The sequence below is a fragment of the Leptonotus elevatus genome, chromosome 9 (genome assembly GCF_054856555.1).
Source record: "Leptonotus elevatus isolate MCC_2025b chromosome 9, RoL_Lele_1.0, whole genome shotgun sequence".
NCBI classification, from domain to species: domain Eukaryota; kingdom Metazoa; phylum Chordata; class Actinopteri; order Syngnathiformes; family Syngnathidae; genus Leptonotus; species Leptonotus elevatus.
The window spans coordinates 22,547,277-22,571,353 of NC_141247.1; the positions used below are offsets into that span (position 1 = coordinate 22,547,277).

The following is a 24,077-nucleotide window of genomic DNA, read 5'->3' on the forward strand; positions in this document are numbered from 1 at the left end:
ACATGTAATACAGTACAGTGCTGAACATCAAGTGTGTCATTCAGTGAGCAGCAGCCAACCACCTTGAGCTAAACCTTAAACTAATTTTCAAATATAAAATCTCCATGTTGAAGACAGAGAGTTGTTGGTGACATATTGCTCTGTCGGGAGTGCGTGCTGATGTGGTGTAGACATATTTGGCCCGGGGCCCAGTTTAGATTTATGTTAGCCATGATGTAGGCACTGCTGCTATTCCAACTATGTACGTATCAAAGGGAAAAATGTGATAACGCCGCACCTCTTGAGTGTTTTCTTGACACGTCAAACTGGCATCAAGGCCTGAAAGCTACTTAAACAAACTTTTTTTTGTGGCTAGGGGTTGATTTTTTTTGTATCGGGGCCATTTAGTTTTTCATAAAGTCCTCGGAGGGCCATGCTAAATTTCTGAAATGCAACAACAAGAACAGGTTTTTGTAATAGTTAGTTGAATCATTCAAAAATAAACCCAGATAAAAAAATCTCTGTTTATGTGGTCGTCATCGCAGTGAATTGAATTCCTCAAAAACCAAACAAGCTCACTCAGTGCATCTATGCAGTCAGTTAAATTTCTTAAAAATCAACATAAATCCAAACAAATCCAGGTAAATATCTGAATGTAGCCTTGCGGCCGGCAATCGTGATGTATGACTAAAACTTAACGTCTCCCCCTCTGTCGTTCATAGAGAGAGTGCGCGAGCTTCTGGAGTCCTTCCAAGGGTGCTGTGGTCATTAGCTTGCCACTTGGCGGGCCGATTGCAGGAGCAGCGAGAGACAAAAGCCACAGCTCGGCCCTCCATGCTCTGATTGCTCTGAGAGAAGGTGGGTGGGAGACTGGGGGTGGGTGGGGGTTAGGGGGGGTCTCCTGCTTGTTTGCCACACACATCCTCGCTGTTGCCTTTTGGCACAACATGACCAGCGCGAAGGGGAAACAGGCCCCCTGGCTCACACATAATGTACGGGTCTCAAACTGGGTCCCCGCCCCGGACTATCAAGGGATCCCTTTTTATCATTACAAAAGGTGTATTTTCCAGAATAAAAGGTATGGTATTAGAATAAAGTTGTCATTTTTTAAATTCCCATGTTAAAATTTAACTTTGATATTAGATTATTCCGAATTTATCTAGTAAAAATATGACTAGGGTGGTTTACAATTTTTGTCACTTTTTGTTATTTAAAAAATCTGAAAATTTGTTGTATTAAGCATAACATTTAAATATTTATAGGAATGGTTTAATAATTATACATAATTTTAATCACATAAATTATTAAAATTTGTATAAAAAACTTAAATTTAATAATTTATTAAGTATATACACATATTATTTTATTTGTTATTGATACAATTTAAATTCACACTATTTTGTTAGCCTATTCATTTTTTAAAAAGTGGTATAAATAATATAAAAATAAGTATTACACTGGTTTGTCCCTTTGAGGATCAAAATTAGGAAAATAATTATAGTGCTACTTGTATTGATTTTCAAAAGATGTAGTTTTTTAAATAAAAAAATATTTTAATTCTAAAATATTAGAGTACTTTTTAGGCTTAAAAACATTATAATTTTTACGCCACTACAACCATATGGATAAATTAATATCTGACTACTATCTTTTTTTATCGTTATTAAAGACAGATGTTAATTTCCAGTAAAAGTGATTGATGGGAGAAAATAAAAGCTGCCAGCCAGATTTAAAAGTATGACAATAGACAAAAGATTCAATAAGATTTGATTCATTTTTTTTTGTTTTGGGGGGCACTCTTGGATGCGGTTTCTTCTGTGCCTACAGGCCTACGGAGTTTATTTAGAGCTCTGTCAATCAGATACTTATTGACCTTGCGGATAAGGTAAAACTTTACGTGGCAAAAAGGAACACAATGCTCAACTGTGGCGGCTCCTTCAAGCGACACTGATCACAGAAAAAAAAAAAAAAAACGAACCTGAGCCAAAGTTGAACATCGTTATGCTGTCCAAATGATATTGATCAGGGTTCCATTTGACTTGTTTTTATGGCAAATTGTGGTGCAATCAATCATTCTACGCTGGAACGTCGGATAAAATACTAATATTATGATCTTTCACAATGTCTTTTGCGCCTTTCAGGGCACCATAACCTCCAATGTGTCTAGAAGTGAACCAACACAAATCAGTAAAAGAAAGCGTAAACCAGCAAAATATTTTTAGGCCTCCTCACTGTTTTTATGGGCAGTATAAGACGCAACTAAGCTATGTCTGCCATCAAGTGCTGAATGGTGGTATTACAACTTAAAACTAGTCAACCTCTGCATAATCGCAGGAATATTGGCAGATTTTCTTTGGTTTTATTTTTTCAATATTTTTCAGTATGTGTGTGTGTGTGTGTGTGTGTGGTGACCACCCAGCTGCCTGCAATTTTTCCCAAATTATCCAACTAAATTGTTATGTAAATTTAACAAAACCGACTTTGAAGCTTTGTTAAGCATATTTTAACATTGAAAAAGGGAAGGAAACACAGGGAAAGTCTGTCTTCTGGTCCACCAGCTTTTGGGTGGTCTTCAGCTTGGATGCCCTCTGGGGTGGGATCAAGCGGACCTCGGCGTGTAATTCCAATACGCCGACCTGTTCAAACAGGGCCCAGTCGGCCGCACAAAGAGCACACGGGCTCCTCTGCGCACAGCCGCCGTGATTCACGCTCTTGAAAATAATGCTTGAAAAATATAAATCCATAACAGACGTCTAAATGGCATGTAATGACACGACGCCTCGCCAAAAGCAAATAGCGAGAGCAGCGAGACAATGTAAACTGCTGATTGAATAAACTCTGCTTCCAAGTACACGAGGCGCACAAGTTGATGAGGGAGACGTTTCCTGAGGCCACACGCTCGTTTGTGGCGTTATGATTAAGGTTTGGGTGGTGCCCAAATGCGACCGCTGTCTTCTTCTGGTGCCTTCATGCTTGATACTGGCGTAAATTCTCGTAATTGAGGGCAGCCAGAAGACAAACATGACGCCCGGTCACTCTCTGATGGAACAAGCGTAAGACACAAATCCTGACATATTTTCCAAACCATTTTTGTGCTATTTGGACAATATAACACATAGTAGTCAACTAACAGTGCAATAATCATTTGATGTTGATAGCATTGTGAGTAACGTTATTCATTGAGACTTCTAGGTTTGGTCAGCAAACTGAGACATGATTGGTCGTTACCTACTTCCTCAGCACAGGTGATGTTATCTTTTTACATCTGAAAATGGCTCAATGAGTCAAGTATCTCTTTAATATTACACTTTCTAATAGATTAGGATATTTTTAATTGGAAAATACATGACTTTCTGATATAGCATTATGATTTCTTTCCTAAAACTATCGTCAAAGTTTTCCTCAAAAAATGGTAGCTTCATAGGCTAGCTTTGGCAAAGTACGGTGGCCTTAATGGGTCAAGCCGATTGTGATTTGACGACTTCAAAATAGTTTTTCTTGTAATATTAAGAGTTGAGGTTTGCGATAAATGAGGGAAACAATTTACAATGATTTATTTTTTTATATTACTAGACTCCTTCATAAATGAGGATATTTTCATTGTAAAGGAAAAAATTGTTTTTATTGCTAATAGACTAATGTGAATACAAATCATCAATAAAATAAGTCATGTTCTTACGGCGTGATTTCCATTAAATGAGATATTTCAAATTTAACAAGCCAAGCTCCGGTTGAGATGCGTTGGAGGTTAAATAACAACATGAAAGATGTTGCGATAAGAACCGCTGCTAAGAAGAACCAATCGAGAAATAAGCTCCGTGTTAAATCTTATTAATGTGGCACAATAGTGCTTTGTTGGACTCAATAGTGAAGGTGTGTGTATGTGTGTGTTATTTTAGAATGACTTAACTATTGAGCTTTGAACCTGATAAATGTACACTTTGAGTAAGTATTACACTAAGGAGGACTAGAATGGTTCATATATCACAGAATATCATTAGAGCGAATAATGTTGAATGCACTTACGTCCTAAAAAGATACATTATGACAACACAACAAATTACATATTTGATTTGATATATTTTTTTCATTATTTTTTTCTTTTGAAAATATTTTCATAGCACTGACTTTTTCTCTCAAAAATGTGCTATTTTACTAAAAATAAAAAAACACTTTTTGCTTTCTCATAACACTAACTTTGTTCCAGCAAAGATGATTATCTTTTTAAAATAAAATGACTTTTTTTAAAACATGTTTTTCTTAAACTTAACTTAGATTTTTTTTAAACACTGCTATTTTTTACTTTACATTTATTTTTCCCCAAATAAGCCAGGAATGTTCTCCTTAAAAAAAACAAAGAAAAAAGTAACGGTACTACTTTTACCTCGTTATTTTTCCTTTCCTTTTCTTTATTTTTAATTTTTCTTATTTCATTATTCTTTTCTTTATTTATTTATTTATTATCTTAAAAACATATGTTCCCCAAATAAGCTAGGAACGTGTTCCTTAAAAATAAAAAAGTACCGGTACTACTTTTTTCTCATTTTTATTTTTTACTTTTGAATGTGTCCCAATGCTTTTTCATGTGAACTAGACCCTCAGTCAGACCTAAAGAAACATAATTGTTCGGTTGTGTTGGTTACCACCGATTAGTGCATTTTAAAGTGCAGTAGGGGTACCACTAGTGGTACACAAAATCACATTTTCAAGAGTTTGGTTTAGGTTAAGTTCAGTTCATTTCAATTAAGTTGTATTTAACTTTATTTTGCCTTTATTTCGGCTAAAACATGTGGACAGTATATTTGAACTTAAAAAAAAAAAAATCCCTACCCCCGCAGTGTTTGACCCACTATAGTATTTTAATGTTGGTCATTATGGTGTTGTTGGTACTTGGAGAGGAAGTATCTTTGGAAGTGCTACTTGTTGCAAAAGTTTGAGATACACTGATGTAACGTATCGTGAAAAAAAAAAAAAAAACGTCCACTTTGATCGCCAGAGCTACTCTTCTCCACGCTAGCCTCTTTGAAATTGAAGTACCCGCAAAGGGCCAAGGCACGCTCGCCTGCCTTGTCGGCTGCTTCATCTTCCTCGGGTGCACGCTCTCTTATCGCATGGCCATCTTCATCTTCACGGCCATTTAAGAGAACGCGGGTGAGGGCACCACAAAAGACAGCAGAAAGGAAGCGTCGCGCCACTCCCTTGGAGAAGGATGCGGGCTGGGCGAGAGTGCCTGATGAGCATGATGACATGATGATGAGGCACCAAAAAAAAAGTGTCTTTTTTTGGGTCTACTCTCATTTCGGGGGCATTTTGCCAAGATTTTGTGGAGTTCGTTCCACATTCTTTCACGCTCTTCCACCAGCTGACATCTTTTTGGCAGCAACATGAGAGAAAAAGACAAGCTGGTGGAGAGAAAAAAATAGGTGTGAAATGTCCATGTTTAAAATATGCCAAGTACTTTTGTTTAAGTGGTCCATGGTGTGCTATTCCATCGGCTTTTACGTTTTACTTTAGCACAAAACAACACCGTCAATTAACGTTTCTACTTCTTTTTTTTTTAACCGGAAGCCATTGTCTGAGTTTATGAATGTGTTTTTTTTAATCCACAAAAAATTTGATTTTTTTAAAAGTCAATTTTCTGCTTTAATTTTTTTTTCCAATGTTCAAACAACCACCTAGTTTGTTTTAGGAAAGTACGCTTAGCTATCGCTAACAATGAGAAACAACGTAATTTGTAATATATTACAAAATGATTATGTATTTTTGCTATTTGCAGGCCAGCCCAGTCACTTCCCCCATGAATACTCGTAACACGGCACTTGTAGATTCACCTATTTGCAGATTATAAAAATAAGAATAATTTTGTTGTTAGGGGTGTAGCCAATCCGTTTTTTTGTGGAAAACACTTATTGATGGTGTATCACCGTTTTTTCTAAGGGTTTTCTTCAATGCATTCATAGTGGGCTTTAGTTATACCATGATTTGTGCCAGTTCCTCGCAAATAGCGCAGTGAGCCACGGCACGCAAGGATTCACTTATTTGCAGATTTTTTTTCAATACATTTTCAATATTTTTATTTATTTGTTTATTTTTGGAGCCCACACCAGTTTTTAAGCACTTATTGGCAGTTCATCCCCGTATTTTCAATAATTTTTGGGGTTAAAAAAACCCAAACAGTTTCAATGCATTTATTAATGAGCATCCATTATACGCAGATTTTTGCTGTTCATGGGTTCCACTGTCTATTTGGAATTAATACCTCATGTCTTGTGTGTGTATAAGAGTAATGCATTGTTGCAGTGGAGTAGTCGAGTAGTTGGCTTGCTCAAGAGAGGCGCGCAATGACTCAGACCCATCGTGTGAGCGTTCGCATGCTACAGAAGCAGATGGAAGGCCCAGATAGGCTGACACATGAAAGAACGCCTGCATGAAGGCCCAGAGATGCGCAGGAAGTCTCCAAAACAATTCCATTATTGACACAGTGGGAGCAGGCAATAAGGGTCGTCTCTTCTACTTAGTCTACCTCTTCTTCTTCTTCATAGGAGGCCCAGAAAGGAAATAATGGCAAGCGAATCACTGGTGTGCATCAAAGGCTCGCTATTATCTCAGCCATGCATGCACACACACACACACGACGTAAAGCTTTGATGTGAATTTATCTGAACGGTTACTGGGACGCCATCAACAAGAGTTCTGCTCCGCTGAAGAACAATGATGCCGCTCAAGGCTTCCCGCTGGACACTTTTGGGGGGCTACAATTTGTCCTTGCACCACCGCCTGCGGTTGAATGACACTGGTGTTATTGGTAGTGTGGCGCAAAGGTATTGTTGGTTTCCTTAGGAACAGATGAGCATCGGTCACGCTGAGCAATTTTGGTAGGGTAATGTCTACCTTTTTTGTAGATATCCTCCAAATTAGAATCCGCACAAGTATATTTTATATCACACTGCGTTACTACTACTACTACTCCTGCGATTCTCACTACTATGACCACCACCACCACTACTATTACTTCCACCACTACTACTACTGCGGGGATTGTTGTCCATTTTGGAAAAGGGATATGGAAGGGAAAAAAAAGTTGGAAGAAAAAAAAAAAGGTTTTATGAAATCACTTCATGTTCCAGCTCGGTTTGGACGACTGATTCGAAACGACATTTCCTCGAATTAAAGTTTTGCGAGTTCTATCAAAAGTTTTCCCCAACTTTTTTGTTTCTAACAGGGTCAAATTGTACAGTACTAAAATAATTTAATTGAACTCTGACTGGCTGACTTGACATTTTTAAGATGCTTCATTTCCTATCGTGTGGCTCTCAAAACCAACTAAAAACATTGTCTTGTATTGCAAAGTACAAATTGCCATTTGTTCTCACAACTGCTATAAAATGAACGGCCATAAATCCACTCCATGCATGTAATTAGAGGGAATCCAACATTTAAGTGGTCCAAGATGAAGGGAAGACATTCTTTGATAATGGTCTTACTCCCTGTTTACTGTATAAAGAGGCGACCGCTGTGTCTATGAAGTGCTATTGTTTGCTTTTGTCTTAAGTGGCAAAGAGAGCGCTTTGTGTGTGCAAGATCTGCTGTTTGCTCTCTGCGGCGGAGGGTGTGATCCCTTGCTTGTCGTCGGATTTACTTGGTGGTTTGAGCTATCCAGAGGGATCCAGTCCACAGTTGCTAGCAGGTTAGCATGTCCACAGTTGCTAGCAGGTTAGCATGTTTGCTCAGTGTTGATGTGCTGGAAATAGTCACTGTCAAGCCATGAATTTTATTTTTATTTTTTGCATTGGGGCAGTGCCCCGTCAGCTCGAGTAGATGGCACTCTGGTGAAAAAAGTCATTTTCTTTGTTGCAAATATGCAATGGTGCCTTTTGCTATGAGTTCACCTTGTTCCGTGATTGTATTCTAAACTCGTACTTTCCCCATTGAAATCAGTGCAAATGTCCTTAATCCATCGCAGCCTCTGTAAAAAAAAAAAAAAAAAAAGAAATTTGTAGCATTTTTTTCAAATGAAATAAATAATACATAATTAACTTGTCGAATTTTGCAGAGGACTAAAAAAAATGTGAGTGTTGTTACATTGTTTGTCTACATCAAATCAAACTTTATTTACAGTGGAGTAAAAAAGTATTTGGCCAACATCCAATAGGAAGTCTAAGGGAAACTGGCCAAATACTTTTTTGCCCCACTGTATGTAGCGCTCTTCATACATAAAAATTGCAACTCAAGTGCTGTGTAATTAATACACTTATAGAACAACAACTTATAGGACCCACCCACTTACCCCAACATCCCCATGAGCACGCCCACTCTCGCACACAACCTGAGAACTATGTAAAAAGATATGGCGGAGCATAGAGAAACCATGTGAGGAAAAACACCCAAAGGGAAGCTCATCCACACTGAGAGAGATGACAGCCCCTGGTGTGATTTGCAAGTCATGTGACCTGGACCTAATTGATCTTTAATCAATGTATCACATGATTTGTTGTGTTAATAAATCATGTTGACCTAATAAAATACATCTGTTGCTTGTGTCCAGGGCTGTAAATGGCATCCAGGAGTTCCCTGCCTCATTGCTCGGGAATGGGAGTTTCCAAATGTCAAATTCCAAATTCCTGCGTATGACAATGAGTTAATTCCACATTCCCATTTAATCACCGGCCTTTAATCAGCGTCTTGCTGTGAGAACTTTTGATAAGACGGACCGCTCCGACTGGAGTAAATCTCCCTGAGTGGAAGTGGAATCATCCATAGGAGGTCCAATCATGTCACAGTCATCATCAACGGCTGGCGTCGGCTCTCCGTCCTGACCTCACCTGACAGGCATAAAAACACATCGCACACATGCGATGCTGCTGACCCAAGAAGACAAATCAGAAAAGCCCTGCCTGAGGCACTTCCCTGCTTCTCTGCTGGACCAAAGGGATGAGGTCATCCGACGCAACCTCATTTTTCCCCCCTCAAATTGCACGTCTGATCAGCGCGGCTTTCCTGCAACAATTACATCGACCCCCGAGTCCTCATTAGCAGATAGTGTGGAGAGGGAAAACAAAGAGCAACGTTTTTTTCAGTCGGACAGGATGTTTGATTCAAAAGACTTGATTAGTGACTCTTGGTGAGTGGGTTAAGTGAGGTGGGATCATGGTGTCATGTCCACCAATTATAATGAGGGCCCGAGCACCAGGTGACGAGAGAATCGCCTTGTTGGGGGTCTCAATATGTTTGAAAAGGCATCAGTTTTTGCAAATGTGCATGTATAGTATACTGGTGAAAATTCACATCTCAAACACAACCTCACTAAATGTCCCTGGTAGTAGCACCCTTTGGAAAGTAGCCTCCAAAACCTGCTTCCCAGATCACTACCAAATGTGATGGCAGTCATTGCATGAAAAGTTGATAGAGCTCAAAACTGAAGAGGAAGTTGCCCTTTTTGGTTTGAAGCAGCCATTTCAGGTAGGGCGCAATACTATGGCTCCTCACGATGCCTATAAACTTAATTGGTGACAATTTATGAATATTGGAGGTCCTGAAAATGACCTCCAAAAGCTCAGTCCTTAGTGCTCCCTGGCAAAAAACCCTAACGCCAGTTTCAAAGATCGTCATGACATTCGATGGATGCCTACTGTAATACTGAACTCATGAAAAGATCCAAAGGTAGTAGGGAGACAATTGAGAATAGGCAAGACAATGGCTCTCGAGGACCAGGGTTCCCTACACATGGCCAAAATTATGAAGATGTTAATTTGTAGATAAACAAATCAAACTACCTATTGGAAGGGTTAAGAAGTCCCAACATCCATGGACCGTTGCCATCGTTTCAGGGTCGTAGTCTAACCTGTGATAGATGATTATTTTTGGGTGGACTGTATATCTTACACGATCACAAAGCCAACTTCAAGGTGATCAGTCAAGCTGTACAATTTGGCAACGTCGGAAACAGATTCATCCTCAAACATGGGGGGCCTCCACTGAAGAAGTGCAAACGAGCAGTAATTCATCCCTCGCTGCTCGGGGCCAAACAGCTCCCACTCGTCGAGCCGACTTGATCTACGAGCGGCGGGACATACGGACATGTACAGCGCTAATTGGCTGCTGGGTTTTAAATCAGACATTGTATCACCTGTCTGCTGCATCAGGGGAGGAAGAGACGAGAAACACCTTGAAAGATTATTTGAGGATTTGTGTCGACGGCTCTGTTTTCACTCTGGGGCATGTTGGGACTTGCTGTGTTTTCATTTCTTTCACTACACTGACTGTACCCGAAAATAACCATGTCCGTTTAAGAGACTTTTGAAGTCAGTGTAAAACAGAAGCGCAGTAGCCGATCCACAGGCTACGTTTTTGCTACTTGCCCCGCCCGCATACACAGAGAAAAGACGGAGGGACGGCAGTCAGTACTGAGATATAAATCTTCAGTGGTGCCTGAAACAGCCCTATACCTCGAGTATAGGGCTGTTTCGGGCACCCTCACCCCGGTGATCCAGCCGAGGTTGATCAAGCCCCGACTTGTGTCCAGGTAGCGCACTATGCCACATATCCCCCTTTTCCTCAACCAAAGCCATAAAGCCTTTTCAGTAGCTTCCATCATGTCTCAATCCGCTGGAGTCAGAAAAGATACTAAGAAAATAACTCCATACATCAGCAGAATGAAGAAAAAATTTCAGTTCCGTAGTATCAATATTCGGAGAGCTGATATTCAAACTGCTGCCCCACACAGTGGAGAAAAGACGGAGAGAGGCAGACAGTCACTCGCTACTCTATTATTTTTACTTTGCGTTTTATTTTATTTTTGAAAGACACACACAAAAAACACATATTTTCTTCACTGTGGTGAAAAATATTTAACTGGCATTACCGCCACCTACAGTACTGGAGTCAAAGGTGCAATTTCATGCCGTCAATTCCTTTTTTATTTGAACACTTCAAAAGACTTCCATGTCACATTAATTGAAGAATAAACTGTTCCTATGTGTGAATGTGAGTGTGAATGCTTTTTTTTTTTGTCAATATATGCGCTGTGATTGACTGGCGACCAGTGCTGGGTCTACCTCAGGCTCCAGCTCGCCCACGAGGTGAGGACAAGGCTATAAAAAATGATTGGCTGGGTGGAATTCATCATCCAGCACTGACAAAATAGTTATGAAAATATACCTCTCGTCATCGCTTCATCTCGAAAAAGTGCAAGCTGTACAAAGCTGCATCTGTTTTCATTTATCTGTACAATGCAAACCCGACACCACGTATGCTGTACCTCGACCTGTCACATCAAAAAATGAGTTGAAATAGATGGAATATTTGACCTCGGCTTAAGAAAATATTGACATATTTCTGCCATGATTTTATTTTTTTATTGTATTCTTTTTACAGTTTGTTTGAGTGAAGTCGAATTTGATGTCCTCACCGCTCTCCTTTGATGTGTGTGCTCGCACAGGCCGCTAATGCATCCCATACCTGAACTCTACCTGAATGACACAAACAAAAGAAATCATCCCAGGAGGCTGACACGACTGGAACATCAAGTCAGTGTAAAGTTCACTTGACTTTGCTTTCATTTGTTGCAGTAGTTTTTTTAATTACATTTTTTTCATTTTAATCCAAAAGCTTCTTAAAGCCGTAAAACTTAAACTAATGGGATTATTAATGAATTCCTTTATTTTTTTTTAATTAATTTTGATTTTTTTTTAAAAACAAAATGGAAATGAAAAATGGAATAAAAGGGCGTTTACCAGGTTCTGTCCCCCCCACATTCTCAGCTAATCGGGGTGTGCCTGGAGACGCGGCGTGTCCACTCAATAACATCAAGCCGTGATAAGGTCACTATGTTAAAATGGAGGCTGGAATCAATCCGTCCACTTTTTGACTTGGACAACATTGGTACATGACTTTTGCTCAATATGTAATCAAAGATTCCATGATACAATAATTTGTAGATGATTATCAAATTTTACTTAATTGGTGCAAAAAGTATCACTTACAATTTGCTAACTACTATTAATGTATATTATCTAACCGCAGAAGACGGCAAAGTAAGTGCAATGACAACCTCAAAACAGGAAATGGTGTTTATGACAACATATGAAATTTGAAGTGTTGTTCAACCGCCCAGCCAATACTGTACAGTTCACAGGGTACATGGCACCTAACTATTAACTTAACTGTTGTTAATTGGCCATTAATTTGTCCGCCAATCAAAACTGAGCAAACATCACCAGGCTAGTAATTAAAAGCTAAGTGATGTTTACACGCTCCATTAGATGCACAACAACAAGACTGGTCTCAATGACAGACAGGCAGATCATTGTGTGTGTGTGCACGCGCAAGGCACCCGAAGGATTCCTCTGCGATTGAATAAACGCAGGTGAGTGGCTGCTCTGACAGGCCAGTGAAATATTGGTCTATTGTGTAAACATGACATCAGCCAGACGATCAGCTGGAACTGGCACTCGTCCATTAACTTATTGGACTCCAGACGACTTTGTTCTTTGGAAGGTTTTAAATGTCGGGAATACTTCAGGTCCTGGATTTTCATTGGTAGTTGTTGTTTGTCATTTAGGGTTAGTGGTTATAATTTGTAATAGAGTTAAGGATGAGAACTAGGGTTAGTTGCCAGTTGGGACTGGAGGTGATGGGTTAGGGTTAGTGTCTGGTTGTTTAGGTTAGAGTGTGGCAGTTAAGGTAGATTAGGTAATAGTTGTTAGGTTATGTTTAGGCGTTAGTGTTGGAATTAGGGGTTGTTGCTAGTTGTTAGTTACTAATTGTTAAGTGTGAGGGGCTTAGGTAAGGATTAGTGGTTTGGAGTTGGGATTGGGGTTAGAATTTGTTTTAGTCGGTATTTATCAGTGTTAGGATTAGGGTTAAGGCATTTGGGTTTAGGGTTAGAGTTAGGATTGGGGTTCCTGATTAATGATACACTTTATTGCTAGTTAGCGTTAGAGGTTAATTTGCTTGTTGTTTGGTGTCACAACTGTGTTGAGTTAGATAATAGGCAATAGTTTTGGGATTGGGGTTAGGTGATTGGGTTTACGGCTAGTTATTTGGGTTTAGGATCGGGATAAGGGTAGGTTAGGGTGAGAGTGTTGGTAATCAAAGGTGTGCCAACTTTATTCCAATGCAAAAAGTAATGCGGAAATTTAAAGGTTTGGGAAAGACTGATGTAGACTATAAACACCAGTGTCTGATTAGCTCTTTTAATCCAGGCCAAATATTCTGACATCTATAAAAATGAGCTAAAATTAAGCAGACGCTCCGCCAGCGAGTGGAAACATTTCACGCTTTGCTGCAGTTGAGATGTAAACTGGACGTGTTTTAGCTTCACAAGGTCTGTGGGAAAAGGCGAGAAGGCAAGAGGGGGGGGGGGGGGGGGGGGCACGGTCCAAGTGAAGGCTCACAAATCTTTGAAAAAACACATTTCTGGGACGCTTTCCCTGTCCCGTTCAACAAGGAGAAAAGGCAGAGATGAAATTTACGACACTTTTAATACTTTTTATCTGGATTCACAAAAAGATTACTTTGAGAAAGAGTCTCAGCGTACATTATGACGGGTGGTTGAAACAGGATTTTGGAGGGGAAAAAACTAAGTTTAAAGAGGGAGTCAAGTCAACATTTTTGTTTTTTACATTAAGGCGTTCAATCGTGGCCCTTGTAGTCTAAATTTGGCATATGATTAATTGTGCATTTGTGGAATGTGAAATAAGCAGGGGGCGGCCATTTTGCCACTCGCCTGAAAATGAAATCATGGCCCAGCTTGCAAAACGTCACATGACCAAACCTAGAAAACAGGTCAGCCATGATTGGTCATTACCTTTTTGAGTAGAATTCTAACTTTTTGTGTCAAATTATTACAAGTTTATCCCTACAAAATATTTTTTCATATTATTATGAATTTATTCTCACAAAATGTAAATTTAGGAATTATTATTGTTTTATAATGTGCATTATAATACACAATAAAATTATTTCATGTAAAATTCAAACATTTATTATCCTAATATTACTATTTCATTTATTCTTGTATTTTGTATTACATTTCTGTGTTTATAATTTTGTTTGGTCAAATTGCATCACTATTCATGTAATATTTAAACTTTTTTCTCATAATGACTGTTTTCCCACATTATTGCAACCGTCTTTTTGTGTCAAGTTTAGATTTTTTTATATCCAAACATTGACTTTCTTCTGACAACATTACAAATACATTAATGATAGTAACCATGACTTTGCCTCTTCCAATTCGCTAAAAGTTTATTTCATTTGTCACCTGTAGCAACTCATTTGTGTGCTGTGTTTTATTTAGGGAAAAGTTTATCGTTGCTGTCATACTTTCAGGCGTTTTCTTCCCCGACGTTCGCTCAGACCACACAGCGCCGCACATGCAGACGCTCTCCAGCCCGTTCCCGCAATAACAAAATACAACAGTCATGGAAAAATACAAACTGTGACAAGAAACCCCTTGATTTAAAAAAATTAAATACATATATGGCTCTATTGCCTCTCCCATATTGTGGTGGATGTTAAAAACCAATAAGATTCTTGTTCATGTATATTTACTGTAAATTACTATTTCAGTATTTGAAAGGCATCAGAATTTTGCCTGACACGAAATTTCCTGCTTCATTTTAATAAAAAAAATGTCTGTATGTGTCAGGCGATTCAATTTTTTAATCGTAATTAATCGCATGACTTCAATAGTTTGCTCATGATTAATTGCAAATTTTATATCTGTTCTAAATGTACAATAAAATATTTTATTTTATTAATTTTATAATAAATATTTATACTGATGTTAACATAAAAGTGGAAAAAAATGTTCAACTAATAGAAATATGGCTGCATCTTTAAGTCATTGATAAAGTAATTTCATAATATTTCATAACATTTTGTTAAAATTAAAAAGATGCACTGTACTGTAAAAAAATATTCATTTGTGTTGAGGTAATTTTTCTGCCACTAGATGGCATTATTGCATTTGAAAGAAGGTGACAGCTCGGTGCATTTTTCTTTTAATATTAAGAGCTATCTAATCTTTAACATGAAGTAACTTGTGAAATTCTGCACATTTTTAAAATTGTAAAATACAACTTGACCCCAGTCTCCACAAATATATGCATTATTATTACATTTATTACTGCTAAATTTTAATTCTGCACATTTTTAAAATTGTAAAATACAACTTGACCCCAGTCTCCACAAATATATGCATTATTATTACATTTATTACTGCTAAATTTTGACGTGGACGTGTGCTGCGTTGCGACTGGAATTCCCCCAGTACAGGCTTTCCAAATAAGGGGTGGTCATAAATCGCCGTTAAAAAAATTAGTGGCCTAATGAACTTTAAATGAACTTTAATTAATTTTGATACTCCTAGCGCATAATATATAGTAAATATATACATATATGTAAAGCCAGAATATTTCAAGAATATTTCAAGAATAAAGTCATAATTTTATTAGGAAAATATAATATCCTCTCTCTCAAAAAAAGAAGAAAAAAAAAGGAAAATGTCTGCAGCACACTCTTAAAATACAAACATAACATAACCTGTCCCAAAACATTACCTAGGCCAATTATCAGCATGCAGTGAAATCCTTGTTGTCGGATGCAATATAATTATATATGTGCGTCCACATGCCAGCACGGCGGCAGCTGATCAGCCCGAGGCGGCGCTGTGTTCAAATACCATTGCTAATGCAGACGTTCACGCGGGTCAGCGCGCTGACATTAATCTCGTTTAAGACGGTCTCAGCGAAGGCGTCGTAGCTAATCCGCGGCTCAGGCCGGGTGTCAGGTAGTCAGTCACTCTTAACTGGATTAAGTGGCATGTCAATCTGCCCTTATTATATATCATTATTTACTCAGGTTATTTAATCACATGCAATGCAGTTGTCGATAGAGGAAGAAAAGGAACGCGGGATCACCTGTGAAATGAAGGGAAATCATAATGTTTGCTTTCCTTTTTTCTGGGGCCTTATCTGAACTTTAACATATCACCTGCCGACATCATCAATTTTTATTTTGTACGCTTGGATTCAAATGCAAAATAATGTTAATTTTACAAGAAAAAAAATCTGAATACCAAAGTAAAGTACATTTGAATGATAGTCCAAAAATAGTTAATTCTAATTTTAGAAGAAAAAGGTCAGAATATTATGAAAATAAGGTTAATCTTAAATGTACAAAATAGTCATACTTTCATAAGTAAAAAATAAGATTATTATGAAAGTTAACTTCAATGAAAAATTCATTTGAGAGGTTGTTTACGTGCTGCTGTTTTGGTTAGTAATTGAGTTTGTTGGTTTTTAAATTTTATTTCCACGCGTGTGAGTACTTTGATAGCAGTTGGCTTTTCCGTGAATTCATACTCACCAACTCCCACCTTGTTTCTTGGCTTGATGCTCTTCTGGCTGTAAAACGTGTTGGAAAAAAATGTCGATGTTAGTAAGTAGACAAGGATGTGGGTTAATTGTTGCCTGGATGCTTGGCAGGAGGTCAGCTCACACAAGATTTATTTGGTGTTTGCCATTTGTCACCTTGACCCACAATCGTTCTGCAAACACAGCCAGTGTGTGTGTGTGTGTGTGTGTGTATATTGTACCTTTTCCCAAACAAGGGGTCAAGCCGTCAACTGGGTGCCCGAAGGGGAAACCATTTTTCAGGCGGCTTTGATTTGTCCGCTGAGTAAGTTGGCAAGTATGCTTTCAAAGTCCAGTAGTCTGCGGTGCCGGCGGGACCACCACAAAGGGAGCTAATCCCCTCTATCGCAGCCAGCGCAAACACATTAGCCGCACAACATCAACACGCCGCTCAAGAGCCCCCCCACTGACAAATCGGACAGAGATTTCCCTGCCTGAGAGCCGACACGGTCTTTTTCCCAGCCACTCTCAGGAGTCAAATGGAAATTAGCAAATCCTTTTCAACCTGTATTCAATTGAATATACCACAAAGACAAAATATGTTCAAATACCCAGCACAAAGAATACATTATTGCACAGATTTATTTTGCCATGAGTTCCCCTTCAATAGAGATAGACGGATATGTTTTTTCAGGGTCGATACCGATACTGATTATTAGTAGTCAAGGACGCCGATAGCCGATATTTCGAGCCGATATTCATTTTCAACAAATGGTAGAATATTAGCATCAAAATTTTGAAAAAAAATTGGGGGAATTTTCAACCACTTGTTTATTAAGCAATTTTTAGGGTTCGTAAATTATTGGAGTTAAAAAAAAAAAATCTTAGTCAATGTACATCTTTGTTTTAAAAATCTAACAAAAAGTTCTGGGATCTCCCAGGGGCAGTAGCATGTTTTCAAACGTTAATTTAAACAATTGTTTTCTACAGTAAATAAAGTATTTAAAAAATAAAAAATATCTGAAGTATAATTTTTTTTACTTATCTTCGTTTTAATTTCAAACAAAAAAAGAAGGTGCAGAGAGTTCCCATTGTCAGCAGCATTTCTGAAAATGTAAAAAAATAAATAAAAATAAGTAAATTTAAATTAGTTCCCTGAAGTTAACACTTGTTTTTTTTAATGTATCTATTATTGGCCATATGATTCTTCAAAATGGCCAATGCCAATATTTGTCAAAATGCTGAATATCGGCCCGGCTGATAATCGATCTATCCCTATCCTTCAATAAAGAAAAACAAGCACTGTGTCATCTAAAACATAATAAAATGTAAAGTAAATAAACTGGTTTTATAAAGTGGACTTTATGCACTGTAGTATTCTAGTGTTAGATGTGTGCCTTTAAGGGGACATCACAAGCTGGCCTAATTGGTTAATTCCTTCTTTAGTTAGTCCTATAGTGTCTTCTAAGGTTCGGTCATAGGTTATCATCTGTCTCATGCGACTGCCTCCCACCCCCTCAAACAGATATTTTTACAAATACAATATCAGCGAGAGAGACCGGAACAAGGTCTTGCTCCTTATCTTGTGAGGCAGACATGCTACCCACTAAATCACTATGCTGCCCATCTTGCCTCTGTATGAGCATACATTCCATTTTCGCAGCACCATCCTGGCGGAGTTCATCTCCTGAGAGGATGTCACTCAAAGCCACAATGGCTGAGGGGAGGGCAGGGAGGTCCTCCCAAGTCCCCCCCGACTCCCAGCTGTTCTACGCACCACGCTGGGCTGTGGCGGGGGTCGTCGTGTGTTTGTTTAAAACTCACAGGAGTTTCATTAAAGCCCTGACTCCCCTTATTTAGCAGTGCCATTGCCACACAAAGGCCGGGACCCTGGGAAGCGGCGCATTGCAAGGGACACCAATTACGGCGGCGAGGACACAGGCCGGCTTGTTCGTGCTCAGGGACATGTCACGTCGCTGGAGCGGCCTCCCCGTCAAACCCATTGACCAGAGCACACACATAGGCATCTTAATTGGTGTTGGGCAAACACATTTTGTCACAAAGTTGCAAAGGAAGCTAAGTAGCTGAATGTTCACATTGTCCAACCCCTGACCCGAGAGCTTCAGGCCCCCCAACGCCATCACCACGCCGAGACATCATTATGCTCCATTACTTTGAGTCATCGTCTCAGACTCGCCTGATACTGTGAACCCTCGTTTATTCATCATCCAAACCATATCAACAATAACGACTTATTAAAACATACTTTGAAGTTACATTGTTGTACTTGGTTCTGTAACCATGCTCGTCACTCAATTTACTCAAATCATCTTTCCCCATTGCAATGAGTGGAAACGCCATTAATCCGTTCCATCCTCCCCAAAATAACCAACAAAAATGTTTTTAATACGAAAATGTCACTTCTAACATACTTTACTGTACATACATGCTTTATAAAAAATAATAATGACATAATTAAATACAATGTAAATAATTTGAAAGTGAAAGTCAACCTTAAACATTTCTTGACAATAATATGTTATATGTGACCTCACTAGTCTAAACATAACATTCTGTTTAATATTATATTTGTGGAATATGAGTTACGCAGCAAAATCTAGTAGTTTTTATCCATCTCAGGGCAACGACCAATCATAGCTCACCTGTTTTCAGAAGCTGAGCTGTGATTGGTTGAGACCTGAGCAACTGTGATGTCTATTTCACTTGACAGCAAGTGGCAAAATGGCCGCCCTTTAGATTGATAAAAACGTCTGGATTTTGTTGCATAACTCATATTCCACTAATGCAATATCAACCAGAATACCGTATTAAAACTCGTGGGGTGGCAAAGAGCATATGCCACATATTTGTCACAACTCTAGCCATTCTTCACAGAGGATAAAGAATATATCGATGTAAGTATTGTTATAGTATCTGTCTTCATGTTTACATTTCTATTGCTTAAATGCTTATAAACCTGTGCCTACTTCCATCCCTTTATTTGTTTTTATTACCAAAATCTGCTGTAACTGACCCACACAAGATGGCGGTTAAGCACTTTTCTTTGTAAATTGCGGCAGGGCAGTAATTAAAAGTAACATCCCCACAATGAGCATGGCAATAATGAACCCAAATTCATCCAATGATACGATGGCGCAGTTGTCCTGCTTCTTGCTTCCCCCAAACCCTCCCCGAGCCCCCCCCGCGCTGACCCCTTCTTTTATCCCGCTTTTAAAAAGGGGATTTGGTGGAGCGGGAATCACTTGACATCATTAGTTGTGGAGAGCAGCCACCATGGCAGGGTTGCTTGTCTTGGCTCATGAAAACATGTGTCGCATTAGCGGCGCGGGTAACTGGGAAGAGACCTCAGGCGAGAGGTCGACGTGAGCGTAAACACGGCGAGGGCACACAACATTGTGAAGCGGCCCGCGTGGCACAGCGTATGCTAATGAACATTAAATATGTAAGGTCATCTATACACTACATGTCATAATATTGTGACTTTCTCTTAGACTGACCACTTTAATATCAAAAGATTACAACTTTACCCTGACAAAATACATCTTTCTTGTTTGAAATATATGACATTATCCTCATAATGTTTTTCTCAAAAGAATAAAAATTTGTCATTGTAGCATTTAAACTTTTGTCTCGAAAATAGGCAATTCCTATGGCATTTATCAGTACATGTGATATTTTATATTTATTTAATTGGTTTTATACTTATGATTGGCTCCTTTGAAAAATTTAACCCCTGTATGAGGTATCTGGACCGAACAAAATTGAGATCCTGCCTTACTTTATCCACTTACTGATACAGATACTCAAATCTTCAGTTCAGTGTTCCCTTGTTTTCCGCTGGAGTTAGGTTCCAAAAAATACCCAAATAAATTAAATCCGCGAAGTAGTTAGCTTTATGTTTTACAATTATTGTAAATATCTCAAACCCCTCACCACCACAGTTTATACAGTTTTCTCATCAGGCATTTACATTTTCTCACATTTCTCTCTTGTTTAAACATTATCAATGTTCAAACCTTCATAAATTTAATAAAATTGGTACATTTCTGTAAAAAAAAAAAAAAAGCATGCAAAATTGCATGCTTTAAAAAATCTGCGAAACAGCGAGACCGCCAAAAGTGAATCGCGTTATAGCGAGGGAACACTGTACTTACCGATACCGATATTAAGTGCCGATACCATTAGTACTTATGATACATAAAATTTCCAACTAAAACAATGACAGATTTTTTTAAGACCTATGTATCCCAATTATAGCAAATTTCCTTAAAATTGCTTGAAATTAATGGCAATTATATTTTTCAATTTTCCCATAAAAGTCATTTTGTGTGGAGCACACAATAATAAAAAAAAAGAAATAAAAAAAAAGGAAACAAATAATCCATTCAAAAAAAAGGCCCAATCAAAATATGTGATATGCACAACTTCCTTTTAAGAAATACAGTAAAGTTTAAAGAATTCCCGTATCATTTTCTTCCTAATGCATTGCCAAGATATCGGATCAGGACTGGGCATCGGCATACACTTAAAGTCAAATGACTTGACTATGGAAATGCGATGGGGACATCCCCACCAATTACACATTTATGTGCCTTCCTCGTTATGACCGGGGCCCTGAGGCCAACCCTAGCTCCGATGTGGCCCGCCATGAAAACACATTTGACACCCCCTGCTTTAAACGCACCACCAGCATCAATAGCAACAACAACAACAACAACAGCTATTGGAAGTGTTTGTTATCTTGAATTGACACTGGTCGATGTGAACAAGAGCGTCCTCAGTCAGATGCCAGGTGACACAGCTCATTAACTTCTCCTTTGCTGCCATTCTTTAGCCTCCTCATTGTCTTGAGATATGACATGAGCCTTTGTTCGCCGAGTTTTTCACCCCCCTTTTTTCTCTCGGCCAAACCCCCCCAATCCTCCCCCCTCTGCCCCGGGCCCATAATTAGTGCTTCGCGCTGGGCGTACTTTCTCACAGGGCTATGACACAATTAATCAGCACTTTCCCACCAATGGACACCAGCCACATGATTCAATGGAGGACGCATTCTCAACTTGTGTTTGTTTTTCCACTCGTGTGAATATCAGGAGGGTGAAATCATGTTTGAATAACATTCTGTGATTGGAAATAAAGGGCAACCTGGTGACAGGTCCTTAAGATTGGGATTTGAATCTCGGCTCTGGAGTTTGCGTGTTGTTCCCGTGCTTGTGTCTACCCGGGTTAAAGTAGCACTAAGGAACTTTTCAACTTAAATGAAATAAACAATTTTTTTAAAAACAGCCGTTGTTTGGACCAGGGCTCCAGGCTCGTGCAGCCATAAGAGTGCCACGTTGTCAGCCGTGATTGAGCACACATCACGGTGAGAAAGGAAAAAGTGCCAGGAAGGGAAAAGAAAAAAATAACTCAGACTTCATGGCCAGTGTATGCTATGGACCTTTTTTGTGTTGGTGTGGATACTTTAGAGTGCCTCGTTTTTTACCGTGAGTGCACGCATGTCACTGTGATAAATGTGTGGGGGTGGGGGTGTGAGATTCGATCCCCAAACCTTTCAACTGTGGGTCAGACATGCATAATCAATTCTCTTATACATAATAATTTTTTTTTAATAGTTCCACCTTTTTGTCGTTTTAAAAATGATTGAACTAAGAAGCGGGATACAGCCTAGACTGGTCGGCAGTCAGTCGCAAGACACATAGACGAGCTTTCACACTCACATTCACACCGATGGACAATTTCGTCATATATGAACCCAACATGCGTGCGTTTGAACCCAGTGACATCGTGGTTTACAATATAGCTGTTATTGCAAAGTCCACCACATTGGTCTGTGTTTTCCACCAGTGCTACTGAGTACATCCAGTAAGCACATTGGTAATCCTTTCAAAACACTCCTACAATCACACACTGTCTCCTCCGTGACGATGCCACGGAGCTAAAAGAAAATAAAAATACATTAAGAAGGAGTAACCGGTCGCCTGAAACCATGAGTGGCCATGCTTCTGTTTTGACAGTAAATGACGAGTTGTGAAAAGTTGTAATCGAGCTTTGTTTGCTTTGGAACGTCTCGCTCACCTCCGCTAAAACTCGCCGAGACAAATCTTGTTAAAAGCGAAAACATTTCTGTTGGCACGGCTAATTGTTAAGTGTGTGGCGGCGACCGCCTTTTTCTCACTCGCCGCGTCCGCGGCTCATACTGTATCCATTGTGTACACCCTAATAATAGAATGTCAACCAGTTGGCAAGCGAGGCTGCATAAAGCTTGAAAGAGAGAGAGCTCCATTCTATGTTTCGTTTGGACGTGATTGGGCCCACTGATCAAAGGTGGAGTCAGAGAAAAGCCTGGCGGGAGGTTTACGCACAAAAAAAGGAGGGGGAAAAAACGGCGTCTCTCCCTTATTGGTTTAAATGTCAATATGCACTTTTTGACACACTTGGGTAACGCTGAGGTATGCCGATGCGAAACAGAAAAAGCATCTGAGGCGGGTTTTTTTGGTTCTTTTGGGGAGTTCCACTTCACTTTGTGTCAAACTGACTCAAAAGAAGACATACTGTACAGTTCAGAATATTTTGGGCGAGAACAGTTCTCAGGTGCCTTGATAACAAATTATGTTTTCATCAAAATAGCCCAATGACCAATAAGTTGATTCCACCCAATCGGTGCCGTTAACTTGTTTTAATGCTCTCAAACTGAATTTAAATTTCCGTCTTTTCTCAACTCTAAATATGAGAATACACATACAGTCGACCCTTGTATCCACACGGTTTGGCACCCGCGGCAACAAGATGAAAAAGCAACGAGGGGGGACATAAAACATTCCTAAAAGTCTTTTCTGCTTTAACTCACCATCGGAGACAAGCGCTGATCTATCATGTTAGCCGTGAGTCATCTGCTGTTAAAAGTCAACCACACGTACCCGCGAAGGTAAGAGGGACGGGGGTGAGGTGGGGGGTCTCCGGGGGGGGTCCAAATGGAAGGAAGCAGCGCCGGGAATTCAAACCCAAAGTTTTTTTTTTCTTCCTTCTTCTGCCTCGTTGTGGCTTCATCATTCAGTCTGACGGTTCCTGTAAACAGCATTGGGGAAAGCATGCCGCTGCACATTCCTGCAGCACCTTTCATAAAACATAGAGAAATGTCCACACCGTTTGCATGTTTACAACAAAAAGGAGACAGTATTTTTAGCGGCTTTCAAAGGTTAGCAAAGCAATTCTGAGCTTTTTCCCCTCGTCGGTATGATCTCGAAATATTTGAGCAATGTTGCCATCATGCTTTTTAAGACTGGCCTCAGTTTGGGATGTGCCGTTTTCCAGTAGTACCATAGGAAACTGCAAAAATCATAGCATATTTGAACAAGAGAGGAGAACTATGGTCTCCTATATTTCCAAATGTTATCCCAGAGGAGACTGCGAGCAGCTCAAAAAAACGGGTCACGGCGGACTGTAATACAGGATCAAGAGCTAAGGCACAGTCAAGGTGGCCTGTATACAATTCTCTTAGCTATAGAAGAACATGTCATCTATGAAGAGACTGCGGGCAGCCTACTTTTACTTCTTTAACATAAGGGTACATCCTCTTGGATATCAAGAAGAGGCCGTGGGCAGCAATTAAATGGTGCGCTGTGGAATACGGGAAAATTCGGGCCTAATGGTACAGCATTAAGAGCTGTATAGAATTCCCTAATCTATGGAGAAAATCATATGAAAGAGGAGACTGTGGGC

The 24,077-nt window shown here is 39.3% G+C and overlaps 1 protein-coding gene across 10 annotated transcripts in view; it reads left to right on the plus strand.

Moving 5' to 3' along the window:
* LOC147168835 (uncharacterized) overlaps positions 1–24,077 on the plus strand; it is an 82,621-nt gene that overhangs the window by 992 nt on the left and 57,552 nt on the right. For 7 of the 10 annotated variants that reach the window (XR_015096051.1, XR_015096054.1, XR_015096053.1 and 4 more), the window contains exons 2-3: positions 702–837; positions 11,417–11,504. The gene's annotated coding sequence lies outside the window, so the exon portion shown is untranslated. Of the gene's footprint in view, positions 1–701; positions 838–11,416; positions 11,511–12,323; positions 12,344–24,077 lie in introns of those variants that run through there. The other 3 variants (XR_015096055.1, XM_086085868.1, XM_086085869.1) reach the window with 2 other exon arrangements.